At 44.6% G+C, this 17128-nt stretch overlaps 1 long non-coding RNA gene and 1 pseudogene across 2 annotated transcripts; one reads left to right on the top strand and one right to left on the bottom strand.

The window, feature by feature from the left end:
- The first annotated feature begins 4752 nt into the window (after positions 1 to 4752).
- On the top strand, positions 4753 to 5769 carry LOC118395232 (myocilin-like; annotated as a pseudogene).
- Positions 5770 to 7344: 1575 nt separating this feature from the next.
- Positions 7345 to 12462, bottom strand: LOC127907643 (uncharacterized). 2 transcript variants are annotated; one of them, XR_008065266.1, is made up of 2 exons: positions 12019 to 12462; positions 7345 to 8042 (listed from the first exon to the last, which is right to left on the bottom strand). It is a non-coding gene; the product is annotated as an uncharacterized LOC127907643 (long non-coding RNA). The 2 variants fall into 2 exon arrangements; XR_008065267.1 differs by having other exon boundaries at positions 12015 to 12462.
- Between the last annotated feature and the right edge of the window lie 4666 nt (positions 12463 to 17128).

The following is a 17128-nucleotide window of genomic DNA, read 5'->3' on the forward strand; positions in this document are numbered from 1 at the left end:
GGTGCTTTGCTGGTGACACTGTCAGTGATTTATTTAGAATTCAAGAAACACTTAATCAGCATGGCTACCACAGCATTCTGCAACAATATGCCATCCCATCTGGTTTGCGATTAGTGGGACAATCTTTTTTTTTTAACAGGACAATGACCCAACACATCTCCAGAATGTGTAAGGGCTATTTGACCAAGAAGGAGTGTGATGGAGTGCTGCATCAGATGCCCTAGCCTCCATAATCACCTGACCTCAACCCAATTGAAATGGTATGGATGAGTTGGACCACAGAGTGAAGGAAAAGGAGCCAACAAGTGCTCAGCATGTGTGGGAACTCCTTCAAGACTGTTGGAAAAGCATTCCAGGTGAAGCTGGTTGAGAGAATGGCAAGAGTGTACAAAGCTGTCATCAAGGCTAACACCATACCCCAACCGAGTTTGTGCGTGCGTCCGCAAACGCCATCGTGCGCAAATTGATTTTGTCCCCCCACACCAAACGCGATCACAACACGCTGGTTGAAATATCAAAACAAACTCTAAATCAATTATATTAATTTGGGGACAGGTTCGAAAAGCATTAAACATTTATGGCAATTTAGCTAGCTAGCTTTCAGTTGCTAGCTAGTTTGTCCTATTTAGCTAGCTTGCTGTTGCTAGCTAATTTGTCCTGGGATATATATGTTGAGTTGTTATTTTACCTGAAATACACAAGGTCCTCTACTCTGACAATTTATCCACACATAAAATGGTCAACCGAATCGTTTCTAGTCATCTCTCCTCCTTCCAGGCTTTTTCTTATTTTTTCTTATTTGGACTTTATATGGCGATTGGCATCTAACTTTCATAGTATTACCAACGACCTCAGTTCGGTCATCGTGTGTATTATGCTTCTATAAATCAATGAGGAGATGGGAGAGGCAGGACTTGCACTGTGTTCAGCGTCACAAATATAACTGACTTCTATTTTAGAGCTTGGCAAAGCAGACGCTCATTGGCACGCATGAGCAGTGTGGGTGCAATGATTGAATAACATGTATTTGTACATTTATTTTGCAACACTCGCGCACGTGACACGAGCGGTGTGGTCAGCATGCAAGGGTGGCTAGTTTGAAGAATCTAAAATCTATTTTGATTTGTTTAAAAGATTTTGGGTTACTACATGATTTCATATGTGTTATTTCATAGTTTTGATGTCTTCACTATTATTCTACAATGTAGAAAATAGTACAACTAAAGAAAAATCCTTGGATGAGTAGGTGTGTCCAAACTTTTGACTGGTACTATATATACTGTATATATATAGTACCCCCACCTAAAAAAAACTATATATATATATATATATATATATATAGGGGATTGGAAATGATGCAGACTATTGCATTGATCATCCTATTTTTCTAACTTAATTGAAATAAGAACAATCCGAAATTCCTTTTTGATACTGTCGCAAAGCTAACTAAAAAGCAGCATTCCCCAAGAGAGGATGGCTTTCACTTTAGCAGTGATACATTCATGAACTTCTTTGAGGAAAAGATCATGATTATTAGAAAGCAAATTACGGCCCCCTCTTTAAATCTGTGTATTCCTTCAAACCTCAGTTGTCCTGAGTCTGCACAACTCTGCCAGGACCTAGGATCAAGAGAGACGCTCAAGTGTTTTAGTACTATATCTCTTGACACAATGATGAAAATAATCATGGCCTCTAAACCTTCAAGCTGCATACTGGACCCTATTCCAACTAAACTACTGAAAGAGCTGCTTCCTGTGCTTGGCCCTCCTATGTTGAACATAATAAATGGCTCTCGATCCACCGGATGTGTACCAAACTCACTAAAAGTGGCAGTAATAAAGCCTCTCTTGAAAAAGCCAAACCTTGACCCAGAAAATATAAAAAACTATCGGCCTATATCGAATCTTCCATTCCTCTCAAAATGTTTAGAAAAGGCTGTTGCGCAGCAACTCACTGCCTTCCTGAAGACAAAAAATGTATACGAAATGCTTCAGGCTGGTTTTCGACCCCATCATAGCACTGAGACTGCACTTGTGAAGGTGGTAAATTACCTTTTAATGGCATCAGACCGAGGCTCTGCATCTGTCCTCGTGGACCTAGACCTTAGTGCTGCTTTTGATACCATCGATCACCACATTCTTTTGGAGAGATTGGAAACCCAAATTGGTCTACACGGACAAGTTCTGGCCTGGTTTAGATCTTATCTGTCAGAAAGATATCAGTTTGTCTCTGTGAATGGTTTGTCCTCTGACAAATCAACTGTAAATTTCGGTGTTCCTCAAGGTTCCGTTTTAGGACCACTATTGTTTTCACTATATACAGTGCCTTGCGAAAGTATTCGTCCCCCTTGAACTTTGCGACCTTTTGCCACATAATATAATAATATATGACATTTAGCAGACGCTTTTATCCAAAGCGACTTACAGTCATGTGTGCATACATTCATGGGTGGTCCCGGGGATCGAACCCACTACCCTGGCGTTACAAGCGCCATGCTCTACCAACTGAGCTACAGAAGGACCATTCAGGCTTCAAACATAAAGATATAAAACTGTATTTTTTTGTGAAGAATCAACAACAAGTGGGACACAATCATGAAGTGGAACGACATTTATTGGATATTTCAAACTTTTTTAACAAATCAAAAACTGAAAAATTGGGAGTGCAAAATAGTATATGGGTTGTGCCGTGGCGGAGATCTTTGTGGGCTATACTCCGCCTTGTCTCAGGCTGGTAAGTTGGTGGTTGAAGATATCCCTCTAGTGGTGTGGGGGCTGTGCTTTGGCAAAATGGGTGGGGTTATATCCTTCCTGTTTGGCCCTGTTCGGGGGTGTCCTCAGATGGGGCCACAGTGTCTCCTGACCCCTCCTGTCTCAGCCTCCAGTATTTATGCTGCAGTAGTTTATGTGTCGGGGGGCTAGGGTCAGTTTGTTATATCTGGAGTACTTCTCCTGTCCTATTCAGTGTCCTGTGTGAATTTAAGTGTGCTCTCTCTAATTCTCTCTTTCTTTCTCTCTCTCGGAGGACCTGAGCCCTAGGACCATGCCTCAGGACTACCTGGCCTGATGACTCCTTGCTGTCCCCAGTCCACCTGGCCATGCTGCTGCTCCAGTTTCAACTGTTCTGCCTGCGGCTATGGAACCCTGACCTGTTCACCGGACGTGCTACCTGTCCCAGACCTGCTGTTTTTAACTCTCTAGAGACAGCAGGAGTGGTAGAGATACTCTCAATGGTCGGCTATGAAAATCCAACTGGCATTTACTCCTGAGGTGCTGATCTGTTGCACCCTCGACAACCACTGTGACTATTATTATTTGACCCTGCTGGTCATTTATGAACATTTGAACATCTTGGCCATGTTCTGTTATAATCTCCACCCGGCACAGCCAGAAGAGGACTGGCCACCCCTCATAGTCGGATTCCTCTCTAGGTTTCTTCCTAGGTTCTGACCTTTCTTGGGAGTTATTCCTAGCCACCGTGCTTCCACACCTGCATTGCTTGCTGTTTGGGGTTTTAGGCTGAGTTTCTGTATAGCACTTTGTGACATCAGCTGATGTATGAAGGGGTTTATAAAAACATTAGATTAATTGATTGATTGAGATGTTTCTACAACTTGATTGGAGTCCATCTCTGTTAAATTCAATTGATTGGACATGATTTGGAAAGGGACACACAGCTGACAGAGCAAAAACCAAGCCATTATGTCAAAGGAATTGACCGTAGAGCTCAGAGACAGCATTGTGTTGAGTCACATATCTGGGGAAGAGTACAAAGAAAAAGATCCCCAAGAAAACAGCCTTCGTCATTCTTAAATGGAAGAAATTTGGAACCACCAAGACCCTTCCTAGAGCTGCCCCCCCGACCAAACTGAGCAATTGGGGGAGAAGGGCCTTGGTCATGTAAACGTCATTTTTCAACAAAAGAAAGATCATCACTAAGCAAAGTGAGAAATAAAGAGACTGTCCCCCAGAATGTGGCTCCCCCAGAATGTGGTAGCCTTGTGTCTGTCCTGCCTGGTGCCGTCTACCCATGGCCGGGACAGAGTCTCTCTGCGACGCTCAAATGACCACACCGGGCGCTGCCAGTACACCTTCACCTTGGACAACCTTGCAGAGGCCAGTTTCTGTTAGGCGTGCTTTGTTGCATTAGCAGAGTGGTATTAACGACACAGAATATCCTTTTACAGCCCTGTCACTCATGCATGTTGCATGTCTGTTTTAGTGTCTGTGATCCTTTTGGGGACTGTGCCCGTGCTGCAGGTCAAATGACTGGGGCATCTAATAAGAGGTGTTCATGTTGTCAGCGTGTCACCTTTGAATGTGTTTTAGGTTTATCAATACTGTATGTTTATGATTTGAGTTTATGACTTCAGCAACCAGATCAAACACTAAATAAAACTGTGTTTCATCTTCCTCCCTCTCCCCCTCTGTCAGACCCTGACTATGCCCCCTATCAGGAGATAACGCCGAGGTGACCGAGGTCCCAGCATCACGTCTCATTCAAGAAGCTGGGCAGAACCACACAGATATGTCCTGTTATTACCACTCTACAGCTGTACCTCCCAGACTCCCTCTATATCCTCCTGGTGGCTTCTTAGAGTCACTACACACCAAACTATATAGATGCATATCACCTCTCACAATCCAAAACTCCTTTCAGAGATAAAGATAGCTTTGTGAAATTTACTGTATATTTCACAAAGCACAATTTCCAATGTACTCAGCATAGTTCTCTTGTGGAGACAAAGTTTGAAATGAATATAAATACCCTCTGTCTGTTTTTCCAGGCTGTGGTGAGCTGGTGTCTGTGGGAGAGCCTGTCCTGCACCGGAAGGCTGATAGCGTCACAGGGAAGTATGGGGTGTGGCTGCAGGACCCTGAGCCCCCCCCCCTCAATACAGCAATAAGACGGTGTGGCGCATCGACACGGTGGGCAAGGACGTCCGCCAGCTGTTTACACACGAGGACATGAAGCAGTTCCCATGAAGGTGCTGGTGCTGCCGGTGCCCGTGGAGAGCACTGGGGCAACCCTGTACCGCGACTCCCTCTACTACCAGCGCAGACACCGCCGCTACGACCTGGCTTTCGAGAGCCTGGCAGGACGTCTGGAGCTCCCCCACGCCGGCTTTCACGGCCAGCACCCCTACTCTTGGGGCGTCTACACAGACACCGACCTGGCGGTAAACGAGCAGTGCCCGTGGGCCATCTACAGGCCCAGCAAGGCAAAGGGAGCCATTGTGGCGTCCCAGCTGGACCCTGAGAGCCTGGAGGTGAAGAGGAGTTGGGAGACCAACATCAGGAAGAACACAGTGGCTAACACCTTCGTGATCAGCGGTTGGGTCTACACAGTGGCCAGCTACACGGCCCCAGACACCACCGTCACGGCCCCCGGCCAGGGCCGAGGCATGGCGGTGCCCTTCAAGAACCACTACAACAGCATGGTGGACTTCAACCACGCCCAGAGGAAGCTCTATGCAGGGGGTCAACTTCCGCATGATCACCTATGATGTCAGGTTGGCGAAACCTAGCGGAAACAGCCAATAAGAGGAGGCTGGGTAAAGATGATGGATTGGTGTGGAGTGCTGTTACTAAAATATGATCAACCAATATCATTACTAACAGCTTTCGAATAAGTTCATTGTGAGGCCTGTGTTTGTGTGCGTTACACTGTCTAGTAGAATGTACTAATGTAAATAACATGAATCTTACAATGAAATACCTCACTACGGTGGAACTCTTTGTGCTACTCCATGTAAACAATCTAAGATATTGCTCTTCCTGTATTATATATTATGTCTTTTACTTATTTTAATACATTTTTTTGACTGTATTGTCCATGTTAATTTTCTCGTAAAGTTGTATTTTCTCTCTTCGCCATTACTTTGTCATTTTATCTCAAAATAAAATGTAAACGATAGAGATCCCTAAAAAGATGACCAGTCTGCATTTGTTTTGTACTATAAATTACAGTGGGACAATTTGCTGAGAATATCATTCATGACCACACGATACAAACATGTGAGGATATAACTGCATGTTGTAAACATCCAAAGAAAAAGTGACATGTTTTTTTTGTTGTCCCTTGTGTATTTCCATTTCCTGTATTTCCGTTTGCCGAATCAATTTCATTCATTTCAAAGCCTTGAGATATACATTAAACTACAGAATAAGCCACAGTACATGAAGGGCAGAGCATTTCAGACAATAGATGTTGCAGGTTTGTTTTGAACCTGTCATGTGGTGCCATCTGCTGGCCATTAGTTGATGTGTCTAGTATCAGATCAAGGATTTGTACAACATTACAGCTATGTTACCTTGAATCTGCACTGAGACATATTCAATGTGGATTCCAGGTTAACAGTTACACTACATGGCCAAAAGTATGTAGACACATGCTCGTCAAACATCTCATTCCAATATCATGGGCATTAATATGGAGTTGGTCCACCCTTTGATGCTTCCACTCTTCTGGAAAGGCTTTCGACTAGATGTTGGAACATTGCTGTGTGGTCTTGCTTCCATTCAGCCACAAGATCATTAGTGAGGTTGGGCACTGATGTTATGCGATTAGGTCTGGCTGGCAGTCGGCGTTCCAATTCATCCCAAAGGTGTTCGATGGGGTTGAGGTCAGGGCTCTGTGCAGGCCAGTCAAGTTCTTCTACACCGATCTCGACAAACCATTTATGTATGGACATCGCTTTGTGCACGGGGGCATTGTCATGCTGAAACAGAAAAGGGCCTTCCTCAATCTGTTGCAACAAAGTTGGAAGCACAGAATGCCACTGTATTCTGTAGCGTTAAGATTTCCCTAGGGGGTCCTAGTCCGAACCATGAAAAACAGACCCAGACCATTATTCCTCATCCACCAAACTTTACAGTTGGCACTATGCATTCGGGCAGGTAGCATTCTCCTGGCATCTGCCAAACCCAGATTCATCTCAATTGCCAGATGGTGAAGCGTGATTCATCCCTCCAGAGAGCGCGTTTCCACTGCTCCATAATTCAATGGCGGAGAGCTTTAGACAACTCCAAACGACGCTTGGCATTGCGCATGGTAATCTTAAGCTGTGTGTGGCTGCTCGGCCATGGAAACCCATTTCACGAAGCTCCCGACGAACAGATCTTGTGCTGACGTTCCAACCAAGGACAGACAATTTTATTCCATTCTCACAGGCTCACCCACAGGATTTCACTTCCTGTCCAACGATAAGATAAAGAAAACTAAGCGGTTTGATACTTCCCTTCATTTTTATTATTTTTTAGTGTGAAGGTGACAGGTTGGCAACGTCTTTATTGACTGTCATGACAAAACAGTGTCCTTCCCAGTAGAACATGTGACACACAAAACAATATCATAAATTCTGATCCACCCATCAACATTTTTTTTTCTCCAAACTATAATAGCTCTGGGAGCTTTGACGAGTAAATATAATGAAATATAAATATTCCCATTCGCAGAGTCAGTGCATAAATGCAACAGTGCATATTACAACTATTAGGCTTGGCCTTTTCATCAACTGTTACTGTGTGCCACTTGGCAATTGGTAGAATAGAATGAAATACTGTAAATGCATTCCATACCCCTCAAAAAGATATACAGAGACATGTTTTCCAAATTGTGTTAACAATTGCGTTTTTCTATTCAATTCTAGCTCATTTTAAAACACAATACAACCATTCTCTAGGCCAGCTGTGCTTTCGCTAAGACAATAAACATACACTTTTCCCACAAACGAATGCAATATCAGACACTTTCGTGAATTGATGGGACTTTGGCAAACAACACAGCACTGTCCATTAACTTAATGCAGCTTTAACAACCTTCGTTGTGGTTAGTTCAACAAAGTGTTCACAATGCATATTCTGCACGTAATTGCGCATAGGCTACTCATTTACATAGTGCAAAGTGTGCAGATGGACCCCTGAGGGACATTATGCAGGACTCGAGAGGAACCATCTGTCGTGTACTAATATGACATCACCACGTCAGTAAGAACGCTGGGTTCTCGATGCACCGACAGTCGTGCAGTAAACCAGGCTATCCTGAAATAGGACAAAGGTAAGTCAAATCAAATCATATCACATTGCTCTTTGTCACATGTGCTCAAATACAACCAGCGTAGACTTTAAAAATGCAGAGTAAAAAAAAAAATGTTTTAAGAATAAAAAATAAAATAAAAAATGAAATAGTAACAGAATAAAATACTGGGGCTCCCGAGTGGCGCATCTGTCTAAGGCACTGCATCTCAGCACTAGAGGCGTCACTACAGACTCTGGATCGTTTCCAGGCTGTATCACAACCGGCCGTGATCGGAAGTCCCATAGGGTGGCACACAATTGGCCCAGCGTCGTCCGGGTTAGGGTTTGGCCGGGGTAGGAGGTCATTATAAATAAGAATTTGTTCTTAACTGACTTGCCTAGTTAAGTAAAGGTGAAATAAAAAATAAATAACAATAACGGGGCTATATACTGGAAGTACAGGTACCAAGTCAACGTGCAGGGGTATAAGGTAGTTGAGGTAATTTAGGTAATATGTACTTGTAGGTGGGGGTAGAAGTGACTAGGCAATCAGGATAGATAATAAACAGTGTAGCAGCAGCATGTTTGAAGAGTGTGAAAGTGTGTCTATGTGTGTGAGCGTATGGGTAGAGTCCAGTGAGTGTGCATAGAGCCAGTGCAATAGTGTCAGTAAAAAAAGGGGGTCAAGGTAAATAGTCCGGGTAGGCATTTGATGAACTGTTCAGCAGTCTTATGGCTTGGGGGTAGAAGCTGTTCAGGAGCCTTCTGGTGCCAGACGTGGTGCTCCGGTACCACCTGCCGTGCGGTAGCAGAGAAAACAATCTATGACTTGGATGGCTGGAGTCTTTGAAAATGTTTAAGGCCTTCCTTTGACCCCGCCTGGTATCAAACTGCCTCAGAAGCTAAACAGACTTTGTCGTTAAATAATTCCTCCACTGTTAGAGTTAAAGAAAACAAACGTTATCTGAAATGTGGCAAGTACAATGGTCTAATAAAAAAATACTCTGAATGTTTGAGTTATTCTGTGAAAAAGATAAGGTACAGAATGTTTTGTAGCAGATTTCTTTTTTAAAGGAATACTGTTTATTTTTGCAAATGGTAGATAAAAAGTAAGCTGATAAAGAAAAGTTGTTTATTGTTAACACAAAGGTTGCTGTAGAAGTGTTGTTGTGTATGTCAGGTTGACATTGAAGTTTATATCCAAGTAAAGGGGGGATGACAAGGGGGGATGATAAGGGGGATGATGTGTACTGATATGACGTCAGTAAAGAATGCTGGGTTCTTGACCGACAGTCATGGGGTAAAGACATGTTGAAGTTTACCTCAGAGTCCATTTGATTCAATTCAGTATAATATCCAAATTTAGCACAAGTGGTAAATGTAGGCTTGAACACCATCTGTTCAGTCGAATCGAGTAATATGCCTAGGCCAGTATCAAAACAAAATGGCATAGAATAATTCATCCTATCGGAAGCTCAAAGACCTATAAAAGCCTTAGTGGAACAACTGGAGCCACTAAGGCAGGATGGGCACTTAGACGCCCACTAACGGCTCGCTGTGATAAACTCAAATTACAAATCAAAATGTATTTGTCACATGTGCCGAATACAACAGTATTACAGTGATTCCAATGCTTCCCACGGATGTATGAAGTTGGCTGGATGTCCTTTGGATGGTGGACCATTCTTGAATCACACGGGAAGCTGCATGAAAAACTCAGCAGCGTTGCAGTTTTTGACACAAACTGGTGCGTCTGGCACCTACTGCCATACTCCGTTCAAAGGCGCTGAAATTGTTTGTCTTGCCCATTCACCCTCTGAATGGCACACATACATAATCCATGTCTCAATTGTCTCCAGGCTTATAAATCCTTCTTTAACCCGTTTCCTCCCTTCATCCACACTGATTGAAGTGGATTTAACAAGTGACATCAATAAGGGATCATCGCTTTCACTTGGATTCACCTGGTCAATCTGTCATGGAAAGAGTTCTTAATGTTTTGTATACTCAGTGTAGGTCAGTTGGTTGTCAGGCTAACGAGGTCGAGACGTCAGAGAAAAAAAACTGCTTTACATACTGCTCAAATGATTTGTTGTGAAACATTTAAAAAAAAGGCTCTGTGCAGTTATCCTCACAAGGTGGGGTATTGAAAAAAGGGGTGTCAATGAAAACGCTGACTCTGAAATGTCAATGGGTGCAAGATCTCTGTGGCCATACTTGACGCCAGCTACATGCCACTTTTACAGCTACATGCTCCTTAACATAGGTTTTATTAAAGTGTATTAAACATTGAATTAACTATTTCTTACCCTGATCTAAAAGCAATAGTGGTCAAAAAATGAAACACAGGAGCCAGGGGGACAGAGGCTGTCATTCCTCTGCTCGGCCCCTAATCTCTCTCTCTCTCTCTCTCTCTCTCTATCCATCAGCCCCCACCCTTCTCTCTGTAGCTGGGGTATCCTGTTCTCCCACCTCCGTGACTACAATGCTATCTGCACCACAGAGCTGGGCCGAGCCGACAAACTCAGCTGTGAATTTAGCAGGAGCAACATAGAAATGATCGCCCTGTCCATCGACAGTCTGGAGGACCACCGTGGCTGGACCAAGGTTTCGGCTGCTTCCCAAATGGCCCGCTATTCCCTTTATAGGGCACTACTTTTGACCAGGGCCCATAGAATAGGGTGCCGCTTGGGATACAGCCATAGTTTTGAGTGCCTATACAAATGACCAGTGTGTTTAGTAATGGAGGGGCTGTGCTGTGATCCTGTAAGACATCCTACCCTACAACAATGAGGAAGGAGTCTGGCTGTGCGTTCCTCTTCCCCATCATAGCAGACAGTCACAGGAAGCTGGCAGTGGGCCTGGCCATGCTGGACCATGATGAGAAGGACAAGGACTGCATTCCTCTTACTGCCACTGTGTGAGTGTCAAAATACGCTCATGCATGCATGCACACCTACAGGCACACACACACACTCTCTCTCTAGGACAGCCTTTCTCTCTCTCCAACTGTTTCTCAGTTTCCGGTATGACTCATTGGCCCACCATGAGATCATCCTGCTCTTTCTTGTGCTCTATTTCCCATAAATGTTACTTATTCACGCTGATGCAAGCGGACCATCTTCACTGGTTAATATGAGTTAACTACCCCTCCCACCCAGGCCCCACCTCCCTGTCTGGCAAAAACACACTACCTCAGCCCCTTGCTGGATACGATGACGTAATCTTCTTATATGTATCAGTGAAGGTGATATCACCACGAATGAACACAGCTCACAAGCTCATATTTGCTACACTCCCAGTTTCAGTCAAACACATACTTTCTCTCTCCAACTGCTTGCCATGAGAGTAAAACCACCCCCTACCTGCCTAATTCCTTCCCACCAAAATGTGACATGTTCGCTTGTCAAGGGATTTTTCTATTGGCCCAGACAAAAGGTTGAAGCTGTCCCTGTTCTACCTTCCCACAATGGCATGGAACTTTGATGAGATCCTGAGAGTGGTTGACCGCCAGCAGCTCACAGCACAGAACCAGTTGGCCACCCCTGCTGACTGGCAGGTCAGCCAGTCCCTCTCGAACGCCATAGCCTGAAAGTAGCCAAGTCTCACTATATAGAGTAGCATCTGCAGCTTTCTCCAGGAAGTATTATTGGTCAAATATAAATGGCAGCTTGAGTGATCCTATAGACAATCAGTTAACATCAGCATTCATCACTGCAACTATTTGTATTGCTCTCCAAATACTTGGAACCCACTGTCAGAGCGATATCAATTGGCATTCAGTACAACATCAATTGGCATGCCACGCACGGTGCATTCGGAAAGTATTCATGCCCCTTCCCTTTTTCCACATTTTGTTACGATACAGCCTTATTCTAAAATGTATTAAATATATATTTTACTCAATCTATACACAATACCCGATAATGACAAAGAGAAAACAAGTTTTTAGAAATGTTTGCAAATGTACAGTACCAGTCAGAAGTTTGGACACACCTACTTAATCAAGGGTTTTGATTTTTCTAGGTTGTTGTCACGACTTCCGCGGAAGTCGGTCCCTCTCCTTGTTCGGGCGGCGTTCGGCGGTCGACGTCACCGGTCTTCCAGCCATCGCTGATCCATTTTTAATTTTCCATTTGTTTTTGTTGTTTTCTACACACCTGGTTTCAATTCCCCAATTACATGTTCATTATTTACCCTCTGTTTTCCACATGTTAGTGTGCGTGTTAATTGATTGTTCATGTCGGTACTTGTCGGCTGGTTATGTTTGCCGGGTTATGTATTTACGCCCGTTATTTTCGAGTGACCGGTATTTCGCCGCACCTTGAGTATTTTCTGTATACTGGTGCTGTCGTGGAATTAAATACCTTGTACAGTCCTTTCTGCTCTCCTGCGCCTGATTCACTGCACCAGTTACCCACCGCCTGACAGTTGTAGAACAATAGTGAAGACATTCAAAACTATGAAATAACACATATGGAATTATGTAGTAACCAAAACAATATGAAATAAATAAAAATATATTTTATATTTATCAGACCTCAGGATAAGATCCAGATGCAGACAGTTCGAATCACCAATGTTTATTAACAAAACAGGGGGCAGGCAGATGACATGTCAAGGGCAGGCAGAGGTCAGTAATCCAGGGCAGTGTCAGACAGGTACAGAAAGGTAGGCAGGGTCAGGGCAGGCAAAGTGGTCAAAACCGGAAAAACTAGAAAAACAGGAACGAGATAAACAGAAGTACGGGAAAACCATGCTGGTAGGCTTGATGAGACAAGATGAACTGGCAACAGACAAACAGGAAACACAGGTATAAATGCACAGGGGACATTGGGGAAAATGGGCGACACCTGGAGGGGAGTGGAGACAAGCACAAGACAGGTGAAACAGATAAGGGTGTGACAATACTTGAAATTCTTCAAAGTAGTCACCCTTTACCTTGATGACAGCTTTAAAAGATTAATGCTTTTCCAACAACTTGATGGAGTTCCCACATACTGTATGCGGAGCACTTGTTGGCTGCTTTTCCTTCACTCTGGTCCAACTCATCCCAAGCTATCTCAATTGGGTTGAGGTCAGGTGATTGTGGAGGCCAGGTTATCTGATGCAGCACTCCATCACTCTCTGTCTTGATCAAATAGCTCTTACAAAGCCTGGAGGTGTGTTGGGTCATTGCCCTTTTGAAAAACAAATGATAGTCCCACTAAGCACAAACCAGATGGGATGGAGTATTGCTGCAGAATGCTGTGGTAGCCATGCTGGTTAAGTGTGCCTTTGTAACAGTATAATTTTAGACCCATACCCGGACGCGAACCAGGGACCCTCTGCACACATCAACAACAGTCACCCACGAAGCATCGTTACCCATCTCTCCACAAACGCCGCGGCCCTTGCAGAGCAAGGGGAACTACTACTTCAAGGTCTCAGAGCAAGTGACGTCACCGATTGAAACGCTATTTAGCGCGCACCACCGCTAACTAAGCTAGCATTTCACATCCGTTACACTCACCCCCCTTTTGACCTCCTCCTTTTCCGCAGCAACCAGTGATCCGGGTCAACAGCATCAATGTAACAGTATAACTTTAGACCGTCTCCTCGACCATACCCGGGCGCGAACCAGGGACCCTCTGCACACATCAACAACAGAAAATATTTACCAAATAAACTAAAGTAAAAAATAATAAAAAGTAACACAATAAAATAACAAAAAAGTGGCTATCTGCGGGGGTACAGGTTTATTTAAGGTCATTTGCAAATGTAGGTAGGAGTGAAATGACTATGCATATACACTGCTCAAAAAAATAAAGGGAACACTTAAACAACACAATGTAACTCCAAGTCAATCACACTTCTGTGAAATCAAACTGTCCACTTAGGAAGCAACACTGATTGACAATAAATGTCACATGCTGTTGTGCAAATGGAATAGACAACAGGTGGAAATTATAGGCAATTAGCAAGACACCCCCAATAAAGGAGTGGTTCTGCAGGTGGTGACCACAGACCACTTCTCAGTTCCTATGCTTCCTGGCTGATGTTTTGGTCACTTTTGAATGCTGGCGTTGCCTTCACTCTAGTTGTAGCATGAGACGGAGTACACAACCCACACAAGTGGCTCAGGTAGTGCAGCTCATCCAGGATGGCACATCAATGCGAGCTGTGGCAAGAAGGTTTGCTGTGTCTGTCAGCGTAGTGTCCAGAGCATGGAGGCGCTACCAGGAGACAGGCCAGTACATCCGGAGACGTGGAGGAGGCCGTAGGAGGGCAACAACCCAGCAGCAGGACCGCTACCTCCGCCTTTGTGCAAGGAGGAACAGAAGGAGCACTGCCAGAGCCCTGCAAAATGACCTCCAGCAGGCCACAAATGTGCATGTGTCTGCTCAAACGGTCAGAAACAGACCCCATGAGGGTGGTATGAGGGCCCGACATCCACAGGTGGGGGTTGTGCTTACTACAGCCCAACACCGTGCAGGACGTTTGGCATTTGCCAGAGAACACCAAGATTGGCAAATTCGCCACTGGTGCCCTGTGCTCTTCACAGGTGAAAGCAGGTTTACACTGAGCACATATGACAGACGTGACAGTCTGGAGACGCCGTGGAGAACGTTCTGCTGCCTGCAACATCTTCCAGCATGACCGGTTTGGCGGTGGGTCAGTCATGGTGTGGGGTGGCATTTCTTTGGGGGGCCGCACAGCCCTCCATGTGCTTGCCAGAGGTAGCCTGACTGCCATTAGGTACCGAGATGAGATCCTCAGACCCCTTGTGAGACCATATGCTGGTGCGGTTGGCCCTGGGTTCCTCCTAATGCAAGACAATGCTAGACCTCATGTGGCTGGAGTGTGTCAGCAGTTCCTGCAAAAGGAAGGCATTGATGCTATGGACTGGCCCGCCCGTTCCCCAGACCTGAATCCAATTGAGCACATCTGGGACATCATGTCTCACTCCATCTTTAGTCCAGGTCTGGGAGGAGATCCCTCAGGATCCGCCACCTCATCAGGAGCATGCCCAGGCATTGTAGGGAGGTCATACAGGCAAGTGGAGGACACACACACTACTGAGCCTCATTTTGACTTGTTTTAAGGACATTACATCAAAGTTGGATCAGCCTGTAGTGTGGTTTTCCACTTTAATTTTGAGTGTGACTCCAAATCCAGACCTCCATGGGTTGATAAATTTGATTTCCATTGATAATTTTTGTGTGATCTTGTTGTCAGCACATTCAACTATGTAAAGAAAAAAGTATTTAATAAGAATATTTCATTCATTCAGATCTAGGATGTGTTATTTTAGTGTTTTTTTGAGCAGTGTATAATAAACAGCTAGTAGCAACAGTGTACAAAACAAATGGAGGGGGGGTGATGTCAATGTAAATAGTCCGGGGGCCATTTGATGAATTGTTCAGCATTCTTATGGCTTGGGTGTATAAGCTGTTAAGGATCCTTTTGGTCCTAGACTTGGCTCTCCGTTACCGCTTGCCGTGCTGTAGCAGAGAAAGCAGTCTTTGATGTAGGTGACTGGAGTCTCTGACAATTATTGGGGCTTTCCTATGACACTGCCTAGTATAGAGGTCCTGGATGGCAGGAAGCTTGGCCTCAAGGATGTGCTGGGCCATACTACCCTCTGTAGTGCCTTACGGTCAGATGCTGAACAGTTGCCATACCAGGTGGTGATGTAACTGGTCAGGATGTTCTTGATGGTGTAGCTGTAGAACTTTTTGAGGATCTGGAGACGCATGCCAAATCTTTTCAGTCTCCTGAGGGGGGAAAAGGTGCTGTCGTGCCCTGTTAACGACTGCCTTGGTGTGTTTGGACCATGATCGTTTGGTGGTGATGTGGACACCAAGGAACCTGAAACTCTCGACCCACTTCACTACAGCTCCGTCGATGTTAATGGGGGCCTGTACGGACCGCCTTTTCCTGTAGTCCACAATCAGCTCCTTTGTCTTGCTCACATTGAGGGAGAGGTTGTTGTCCTGGCACCACACTACCAGGTCGCTGACCTCCTCCCTATAGGCTGTCTCATAGGCTGAAGGCTGTCTCGCTGTCGGTGATCAGTCGTCATAAAACTTGTGATTGGCCACGCAGTCGTAGGTGAACAGGGAGTACAGGAGGTGACTAAGTACACACCCCTGAGGGGCCCCAATGTTGAGGATCAGCGTGGCAGAAGTGTTGTTGCCTTACTTACCACCTGGGGGTCAGGAAGTCCAGGATCCAGTTGCAGAGGGAGGTGTTTAGTCCCAGGATTCTTAGCTTAGTGATGAGCTTCGTGGGCAATATGGTGTTGAATGCTGAGCTATAGTCAAAGAACAGCATTTTCACATACAGTTGAAGTCGGAAGTTTACGTACACCATAGAAAAATACATTTAACCTCAGTTTTTCACAATTCCTGACATTTAATCCTAGTAAAAATGCCCTGTCTTAGGTCAGTTAGGATCACCACTTTATTTTAAGAATGTGAAATGTCAGAATAATAGTAGAGAGAATTATTTATTTCAGCTTTTATTTCTTTCATCACATTCCCAGTGGGTCAGAAGTTTACATACACTCAATTAGTATTTGGTAGCATTGCCTTTAAATTGTTTAACTTGTGTCAAACGTTTCGGGTAGCCTTCCACAATCTTCCAACAATAAGTTGGGTCAATTTTGGCCCATTCCTCCTGACAGAGCTGGTGTAAATGAGTCAGGTTTGTAGGCCTCCTTGCTCGCGCACGCTTTTTCAGTTCTGCCCATACATTTTCTATAGGATTAATTTCAGGGCTTTGTGATAGCCACTCCAATACTTTTACTTTGTTGTCCTTAAGCCATTTTGCCACAACTTTGGAAGTATGCTTGGGGTCATTGTCCATTTGGAAGACCCATTTGCGACCAAGCTTTAACTTCCTGACTGATGTCTTTAGATGTTGCTTCAATATATCCACATCATTTTCCTTTCTCATGAAGCCATCTATTTTGTGAAGTGCACCAGTCACTCCTGCAGCAAAGCACCCCCAGAACATAATGCTGCCACCCCCGTGCTTCACGGTTGGGATAGTGTTCTTCGGCTTGCAAGCCTCCCCCTTTTTCTTCCGAACATAATGGTCATTATGGCCAAACAGTTCTATTTTTT

This window comes from Oncorhynchus keta, chromosome 15 (assembly GCF_023373465.1).
Source record: "Oncorhynchus keta strain PuntledgeMale-10-30-2019 chromosome 15, Oket_V2, whole genome shotgun sequence".
NCBI lineage: Eukaryota > Metazoa > Chordata > Actinopteri > Salmoniformes > Salmonidae > Oncorhynchus > Oncorhynchus keta.